Raw genomic sequence first — 9,575 nt, 5'->3', positions numbered from 1 at the left:
GGAAAAGGTAAAATGAATGAAAGAAATAATACAATAGTTTTCTCGTGTATGGCAACGGTAGCCATTGCAGACGGATCAACCTTATCGTGAGTTTTTGTTTGTTGTTTTATTAAGGTATAGGGGTACAATAAAGTGATGGTGCCGTATTACTCATGAAAAAAATTTGGATACGCCAATCCTGGCAGTGGCGTAGACAGCGGGGGGGGGGGTCTGTGTAACGCTCGGTTCAAGGTGTTGTGCTATTATAAGCTTACAGTTATTATCATTACAATCCTCATGCTTCTCCTTCATGCATCTTCTTTATTCTTCTTTTCATTTTCCTCTTCTACTTCTTCTTCTTATTATCATAATATCATCATCATCATAGTTTGTATTATACAAGAAATCAAGTCAGAAAATTCGATTTTTCTCTTCGTTCGTTTCGCTCGCTCTCAATTTTTTTTAAAGGGAAAATTCGGTAGGAGGTTATGTGTACACGCACATGCTATGCGTACATATATACGCATCCGTATACACAAGTACACCCAGACGTTTAGATATGGGCTTCGAGGGCACCCCCCCCCCCCCTCCCCGAATAAAAGACTTCCACAATCTAGAAAAAAAGGAAAGCAAAAAACAGAATAAGAATGATCTGATTATCATATTGAAAAAAAAAACTATCTGGGATTTTCATTTTTAATTTCAATTTTACTCGCTCATAACTTTAGGGTGCACATAACATCGCACATGGGGCCCCATGCCCAGGGCCCCATGTGCGATGTTCTGCACCCCTAAAAATGTTTGGCTCATTACGTCACTGATTTCGCCAGTACATTGGAAGGGTCTTGATAGAATTTCAACCTTGAATAGGCGTGGTTTACATGTATTCTGACATTGAATAAATGCATTGTACAGGTGAGGCAAACTTTAGCGTTTAATTTTCTTTCTTCCTTCCTTTCTTCCTTCCTTTCCTTCTTTCCTTCCTTCTTTCTTTCTTTCTTTCCTTCCTTCTTTCTTTCTTTCTTTCCTTCTTTCCTTCCTTCTTTCTTTCCTTCCTTCCTTCCTTCCTCTTTTTTCTTTCCTTCTTTCTTTCCTTCTTTCTTTCCTTCTTTCTTTCTTTCTTTCCTTCTTTCTTTCTTTCTCTCTTTCCTTCCTTCCTTCCTTCCTTCCTTCTTTCCTTCTTTCTTTCTTTCTTTCTTTCCTTCCTTCCTTCCTTCCATCCTTCCTTCCGTCCGTCCTTCCTTCCTTCCTTCCTTCCTTCCTTCTTTCTTTCTTTCTTTCTTTCATGTTAAACGGTACAAAATTTTGCAAATAACTCAGTAAAGGGAATCAATCTGTTTCATAAACAGCGTCAACTAAATGTACATGTGCCATTATGACACTAGCAATAGTAGTAGCTTCTTATGAAATGGTCCCAGATAGATATTCCACGAGATAGGTTAAAATATTGCACGAATCGTAGACGGATACACGTTCGGTATTTAATTTCATGAAATGAAACCACCCAATATAATCTTTACCTATACCCCAATATTGCGATTGAGCAAATTATGCAGGTCATCAGTTGACAGGGCACCCATTATATGAATCAATCAGAGCACTAAACAATGAATACTGCACAGGCAGAACATTTAATTCGTCGCTAAATCATGCGATATACCTCGTCTCCATAATGCCTCTTTTAATGACCTAATCTCCATTTTGGCCTTAAACGTAAATAACATAAAATTGGAGGGGTACACCCCGCCTCTCTTTCTCTCTCCCTCTGTCCTATTGTCATGATATCTCCTTTATTGTCTTTACCATGCAGTCATGTATGTAAGTTAATAAAGGTCTATTACCGAATCTAAATTAAAAAGGTAATCGTATGAAAAATGTATGATAGGTGACTTAATGGAGAAAAGACATGAACAATGTCCCACGGGATATATAACTTATAATATAGTGAAAATCATGTTAGCTCATCTGTACCTTTTTCAATTTCCAGAAATTTATTGTTTCTCACTAGAATGCAATTGTCGGAATGTGTGTGCACCCTGAAAAAAAATAATCATGCAAAACTAGACACAATCAAACAGTTTTCACATACAGCATCAAAATTTTGAACTATTGCGTTTAATTTGTTTTCCCAGACACCATGATGGCACGCTGACACGTAATTTGGTTGCCATGGCATCGTTATTTGGGATAATGGGGGTGATCCAGAGAATATGTTGGACTACAATTGCAGGGGAATTCCCAGATATAATTGAATAGCCATGAACCTGTGCCTCCCTGATCTTTCGCACTTTATGGCTAGTCTGCCGGCACAGACCCCGAATGAAGCACTGACAAGCTGGTCTTCCGACAAGACTAGCATAAAGAATGAGATCGACCTTCTGTGTGCTTGTCACTGTCTGGGATTTTAGGCTGAATTTTCAGACCACTTTTCTCGAGTGAACACAACACCTAGCCAAACGCGCAAACTTCTTTAGCAGTGTCTCCACTTTGAAGGAAACGTAGAAATAAATTTAAAAAATTATTTCTATAAAAAAATACAAAAGAATACTGAGTTCGCGATATCGTTGCCTCTCTTAAATGTGTATCACTCCACTTGTTCTGTCATATTAACCTGATTTTACACCCGATTTCGATGTAATTTTTAAGAAATTCGCAGCACTTAGCTTGTCTGCTTTTTCTTGGAATGTCTTTATTTTCATTACCTTGTAAGAGTTGTAAAATAATAGATTTTTGTATCCTAAAACATGGAAGTAACAATTACAAAAATGTGTCTGATTATTATATCCGTGGGAATGGGAAATATTAAAACACAGTAAAAATCTGAACCAATGTTTGAAATCATATCTATTTAACGGGTGATTCATCAAGTAACTGCTTTGATTTTGTTTGCCCATGGTGAGATATAAACGTAGAGGGCAGCAACACTGGATCAGGTCCAAAGGTGCCGTGCCGAGTGGTCTAAGGCCGCCTGGCTATACAGGGAAAGTCAGGGATTCGATCCCCGGCCGCGGCACCTATGCCCATGAGCGAGGCATTTAAAGGGGAAGTTCACCCTGACAAAAAGTTTATTGTAAGAATAGCAGAAAAAATAATAAAAAATATTGCCGAAGGTTTGAGAAAAATTCATCAAATAATTAAAAAGTTATTAGAATTTCAATTATTTGATTTGTGACGTCATATACGAGCAGCATTCCTACATAGCGAATGGTAAAAAATCAATGAAATGTCATTTTCTCAGAAAATTGAAAATGGTTTTCACTGCAACTTTTGTATATCAATAGACAAATCATTTCATACCCGATCATGAAAAAGAAAACAAAATTAAGTCATCAGGAACAGGCGCGGATCCAGGATTTCGTAGGGAGGGGGCCCCAATTCGACCTGATTTTGGCGCCCCTGTGTACTTTTCGGAAAAATGGCGGCCCCCATAGGCGGCGGAAGCGGGGGGACGTATCCTCTCTTAAATATAGGTGGGGGACGGTCCCCCCTAAATTTGTTTTTGATAAACTTTTTTTTTTTTGGCTGGGCAATTTGTTTTCCTGGTTCCCCCCTAAAATTCACGTGGACTCCCCCTGAAACGTGTGTTGTCCCCCCCCCCCTAGGTATGGCCTTTTTTTTTCTTTCTTTTTTTGCTTGTCAAAAATTTTTGGTTTAGCAACTCCTAAAATTTAGGTTGATAACCTATTTGGGGGGGCGCTTGTCCAATTTTTTTACCTGTGTCCATCCCAAAAATTCAGGTGCACACCCCCTAATTTTTTTGGCTTCCGCCGCCAATGGCGGCCCCTCCCTCCCCCCAGGCAATCATAAGTGCCTTAAATGCATGTTGAATTATCTTATTTCATAGGCACATGAATCAGGGGCGGATTCAGCCTTCGCCAATAAAGGGGCCCGGAAATATTTTTTCAGCCACATTTTCCCCGATCGGCCGCTCGAAGATGTTTTTTTTTCGTTTGTTTCTTTGAAGGGGGTAGTCCTATAAGTCACCTCTTAGCTTTATTCTTTAAATCAACATAAATGTATAATATCATAATCCTTATTTTATAATGACTGCGCGAAGCGCGAGCAATTTTTTTTTTGAAATTGTATGTATTTTTTCCTAAAATTTGAACATTCTGAAAAAAGATGTGCCTGCAATACTGCGAACGCGAAGCGCGAGTATAATTTTTTGATAAACGTTTTGAACTGATTGGAAAGGTAGGCCTACCAATCCTGTTAAAGATTGCATACAGTTAGCCAGAAGACGTATATATTATTCAACAATCAAATAATGCGAGCGCGAAGCGCGAGCTGAAAATTTTTGACATTTCTACATAAAGAATGGAAAACTTTAATCAGTTTTTGTAATCATGAACAGGATAGCTATACAGTATAACTAAACAATTGATGCGAGCGCGAAGTGCGAGCGGAAAAATTCTAGATTTAGACCTAGAACGGGACACTCTATTCATGTTTCCTAAATCATGAAAAAGATGAGTAAGAGGGATCTTCCTACATTAATAATGCGAGCGCAAAGTGCGAGCAGAAAATGTTTGTAACACGTTTTGAACTGATCGAAAAGTGCCTTTTAAGGACTGCTTGCATTTTGCCATGAAGACATTACATATTTCACAATCAAATAATACGAGCGCGAAGCGCGAGCTGAAAATTTTTGACATTTCTACATAAAGAATGGAAAACTTTAATAAGTTTTTTTTGTAATTATGAACAGGATAGCTATACAGTATAACTAAACAATTGATGCGAGCGCGAAGTGCGAGCGGAAAAATTCTAGATTTAGACCTAGAACGGGACACTCTATTCATGTTTCCTAAATCATGAAAAAGATGAGTAAGAGGGGATCTTCCTACATTAATAATGCGAGCGCAAAGCGCGAGCAGAAAATGTTGTACACGTTTTGAACTGATCGAAAAGTGCCTTTTAAGGACTGCTTGCATTTTGCCATGAAGACATTACATATTTCACAATCAAATAAATACGAGCGCGAAGCGCGAGCTGAAAATTTTGACATTTCTACATAAAGAATGGAAAAATTAATAACAGTTTTTTGTAATCATGAACAGGATAGCTATACAGTATAACTAAACAATTGATGCGAGCGCGAAGTGCGAGCGGAAAAATTCTAGATTTAGACCTAGAACGGGACACTCTATTTATGTTTCCTAAATCATGAAAAAATGAGTAAGAGGGGATCTTCCTACATTAATAATGCGAGCGCAAAGCGCGAGCAGAAAATGTTTGTATACGTTTTGAACTGATCGAAAAGTGCCTTTTAAGGACTGCTTGCATTTAGCCATGAAGACATTACATATTTCATCAATCAAATAATGCGAGCGCGAAGCGCGAGCTGAAAATTTTTGACATTTCTACATAAAGAATGGAAAAAATAATAATCAGTTTTTGTAATCATGAACAGGATAGCTATACAGTATAACTAAACAATTGATGCGAGCGCGAAGTGCGAGCGGAAAAATTCTAGTTTTAGACCTAGAACGGGACACTCTATTCATGTTTCCTAAATCATGAAAAAGATGAGTAATGCGAGCGCAAAGCGCGAGCAGAAAATGTTTGTATACGTTTTGAACTGATCGAAAAGTGCCTTTTAAGGACTGCTTGCATTTAGCCATGAATACATTACGTATTTCATCAATTAAACAATGCGAGCGCGAAGCGCGAGCTGAAAATTTTGGACATATATACATAAAGAATGGAAAACTTTAATACAATTTACTTAATTACAGAAAAAAACAATTCGAATCTGTACTGATTCCCAATATTTATCACACACAAATCCATTATTCCATAAACTAAAGACTCTAACAGTATTTGACATAAATACACTTCAAAGTTTACTACTTATGTTTAAGTACGTAAATAACATGCTCCCATCTACCTTCATTCCACAATTTTTATTCTCTGAATACATCTATTCATTCATACCCTACTCGTAACTCTTCAAATTTCCATTTAATCAACCCCAAACTGCTTTTTGCGCAGAAATCCACAAGACACCATGGTCCAGATTTGTGTAACTCTCTACCAGCAGAGTCTGTAAAACAATCTTCGTCTCTTCACTCATTTAAGGCAAACGTTAAATCTATGTTATTATCAGAATATTTGAAGTAAAATTTTTTGTGTCATATCCTTTTTATCGTGAATTTATTCCTCCTTCGATTTAGTCATTACCAATATCTTCATCATGACCACCATCATCTCCATGGCCTTCATCATCATCATAATCATCATCAATATGCACCCCTAAATTTCAAATTGAACCCCTAGGGTGCAATTTTGAACCCGCAGAGTGCAAAATGAACCCCAATCGCAGGTTCAATTTTTGAACACCCAAATCAGGGGTTCAATTTTTTAACCATAGGAGCTGATTTTGCATCAACTTTTCGGGATTCAATTCTGAACATTTATTTCTTAGTGTTTGCAAGTAAACTTCAAAATTTTCTGTATAAATATTAAAATATGTCCATCAGTGTTGTAGTCAAGGCTCAAACCTCCGAGGCCAAGGCTTTTATACCCAAGACCAAGGCTTCAATCCCCAAGGCCATGCCTAAAAACCTCAGGGCCAAGGCAATTCAAACTTTCAATACATGGAACAATGAGCCAACAACAAGGCGGCAGTTCGAATATCAGTTCGGCGCCCCTACATGTAGGTCGATTATCAATTTGCCCCCCCCCCTTCGAACATCATTTTGGCATCCCTTCGAACTCAATTTGCCTTCCTTTATTCGAATATCATTTCCCCCCCTAGCTCGAGTATCAATTTTGCGTCCCCCTAGTTAGAACATCAATTCGGCGCGCCCCCTACCTCGAACATCGATTCGGCCCCCTCCCTAGTTCAAGTATCAATTTGGCGCCCCCACTTCGAACATCATTTCGGCGCCCTCCTAGTTCGAATATCAGTTCGGCGCCCCTACATGTAGGTCGATCATCAATTTGCCCCCCCCCCCTTCGAACATCAATTCGGCCCCCAGTTCGAACATCATTTGGGCATTCCTTCGAACTCAATTTGGCGCCCCCACTTCGAACATCATTTCGGCGCCCTCCTAGTTCGAATATCAATTCGGCGCCCCTACATGTAGGTCCAACATCAATTTGGTGCCCCTAGTTGAATATTAATTTGGCGCCCCTACATGTAGGTCGATCATCAATTCGCCCCCCCCCCCCCTTTCGAACATAAATTCGGCCCCTAGTTCGAACATCATTTTGGCATCCCTTCGAATTCAATTTGCCTTCCCTAGTTCGAATATCGTCTCCCCCTAGCTCGAGTATTAATTTTGCGCCCCCCTAGTTCGAACATTAATTCGGCGCCCCCCTAGTTTGAGTATCATAGGCGCCCCTAGCTCGAACATCGTTTCGGCCCCCCTCCCCAGATCGAGTAATAATTTGGCGCCACCAGTTCGAACATCATTTTAACATCCCTTCGAACATCATTTCGGCGCCCTCCTAGTGCGAATATCGATTCGGCGCCCCTAAATGTACGTCAAACATCAATTTGGCGCCCTTAGTTCGAATATCAATTAGGCGCCCCTGCATGTAGGTCGATCATCACTTAGGCCCCCCCCCCCCCCCCCCGTTCGAACATCAGTTCGGCCCCCAGTTCGAACATCACTTTGGCATCCCTTCGAACATCATTTCGGCGCCCTCCTAGGTCGAATATCGATTCGGCGCCCCTACATGTAGGTCCAACATCAATTTGGCGCCCCTAGTTCGAATACCATTTCGCCCCCCCCCTAGCTCGAGTATCAATTTTGCGCCCCAGTTCCAACATCAATTTGACGCCCCTACGTCGAACAATCAGGGTCAATGTACTTAGAATCGATCAATTCTGCCCCCCAGTTCGAACAGCATTTTGACATTCCTTCGAACATCATTTCAGCGCCCTTTTGGTTCGAACATCATTTTCTTTCCTCCTCTTCCTCTTTTTTTTCTTCTCGTCCTTCCCCTCTTCCTCTCCCCTTTTCTTCTCTTCTTTCCCCCTTTCTGTTTTCTTCTCTTCTTCTTCCCTTCCTCTTCTCCTTTTCCCCTTTTTCCTCTCTCTTTTCACCCTCTTCCTCTCCCCCTCCTCTCCCTTTTCTTCTCTTCCTTCCCCCTCTTCCTTTTTTTCTCTTTCTTTCCCCTCTTCTTTTCTCCTTTTTTCTTCTTTTCTTTCCCCTCTTTTTTTTCTTCTTTTCTTTCCCCTCTCTTTTTTTCTTTCCTCCCTCTTCCTCTCTCTCCTTTTCTTTCCCCTCTTCCTCTTTTTTCCCCCTCTCCCCCTCCCTTTTCTTCTCTTCCTTTCCCCTTTTCTTCCCCCTTCTCTCTCTTTTTTCCTCTTCTTTCTTCCCTCTTCCTCTCTTTCCTTTTTTCTCCTTTTCCTCTCTCTTCCCCCCTCTTCCTCTTTTTATTTCTTCTCCCTCCCCCTCCCTTTTTCTTCTCTTCCTTCCCTCTCTTCCTCTTTTTTCTCTTTCTTTCCCCTCTTCTTCTCTTTTTTCTCTCTTCTTTCCTCCCTCTCCCTCCCCCTTTCTTTTCTTCTCTTTCTCCTTTTCTTTCCTCTTTTTCTTCTCTCTCCTTTTTTTCTCTTCCTTTCCCCACTTCCCCTCTCTCTTTTTTTCTCCTTTTCCTTTCCCTCTCTTTTTCCTTTCCCTCTCTTTTTCCTTCTCTTTCTTTCCCCTTTTCCTCTCTCTTTCCTTCCCTTTTCCTTCCCCCTTTTCCCTTTTTCTTCTTTTCTTTCCCCCTTTCCTCTCTCTCTCCCCTCTTCTTTTCACCCTCTCCTCTCTCTCTTTTCTTTCCCCCCTTTTCCTCTCTTTTTTTTCTTCCTTTCTTCTTTTTCTTCTTTTTTCCCCTCTTCCCCTCTCTTTCTCTTTCTTTCCCTCTCTCTTTTTTTAGCCGAAGGGGGGGCCAAGGCCCCCTCGGCCCCCCTATGGATCCGCGCCTGATCAGGAACCATACAAAATTTGAAATTCATACATTTTATATAAAGTAACACATGGGGCAGCTGCTCGTTTATGACGTCACAAATCCAAAATTTTGAACTCTAAAACTTTCTTACTCTTTAACGGATTTTCCTCAAACCTTCACCAATATTTTCACTATTTTTTCTGCTATTTTCACAACAAAGTTTTCTTCAGGTGAACTTCCCCTTTAATCTACATAGTTTTTTATCCTGCTTTCAAATAAATGGAAATGCTATATGCATTATTGGTAAATAGGTGTGCTTAGTGTGCATTTAAAAAAAAATATATATATATATAATATATATATATATATATATATATACTCAAAATCTGTTTGTAGCAAACCCATTGTTGGTTCCAGTGTATTTTGATTAATATAATGTTATCCATATATTTCATCTTTACTTCGAATAACATGCAATTCAATTCAATATAAATTTCTACAATAAAAATTTGTCTTGTGTACAAAATAATATTATATAATATATTACATTACACATCAAATAAACACTCAGGAAATGGATACAGAAATTTTATTAATAAAATGGTACAGGAAAGACTAATTTTGGTGAATTATAATTCTATTCATATTCGATCTGAAATAATTGAATTCAGTTAAATATTCATATTGAAATAAGAACATAATTCAGATTA

The sequence above is a fragment of the Lytechinus variegatus genome, chromosome 1 (assembly GCF_018143015.1).
Source record: "Lytechinus variegatus isolate NC3 chromosome 1, Lvar_3.0, whole genome shotgun sequence".
In the NCBI taxonomy this organism is placed as follows: domain Eukaryota; kingdom Metazoa; phylum Echinodermata; class Echinoidea; order Temnopleuroida; family Toxopneustidae; genus Lytechinus; species Lytechinus variegatus.
The sequence above is the reverse complement of the archived record's forward strand: the minus strand, read 5'-3'. Positions refer to the sequence as shown.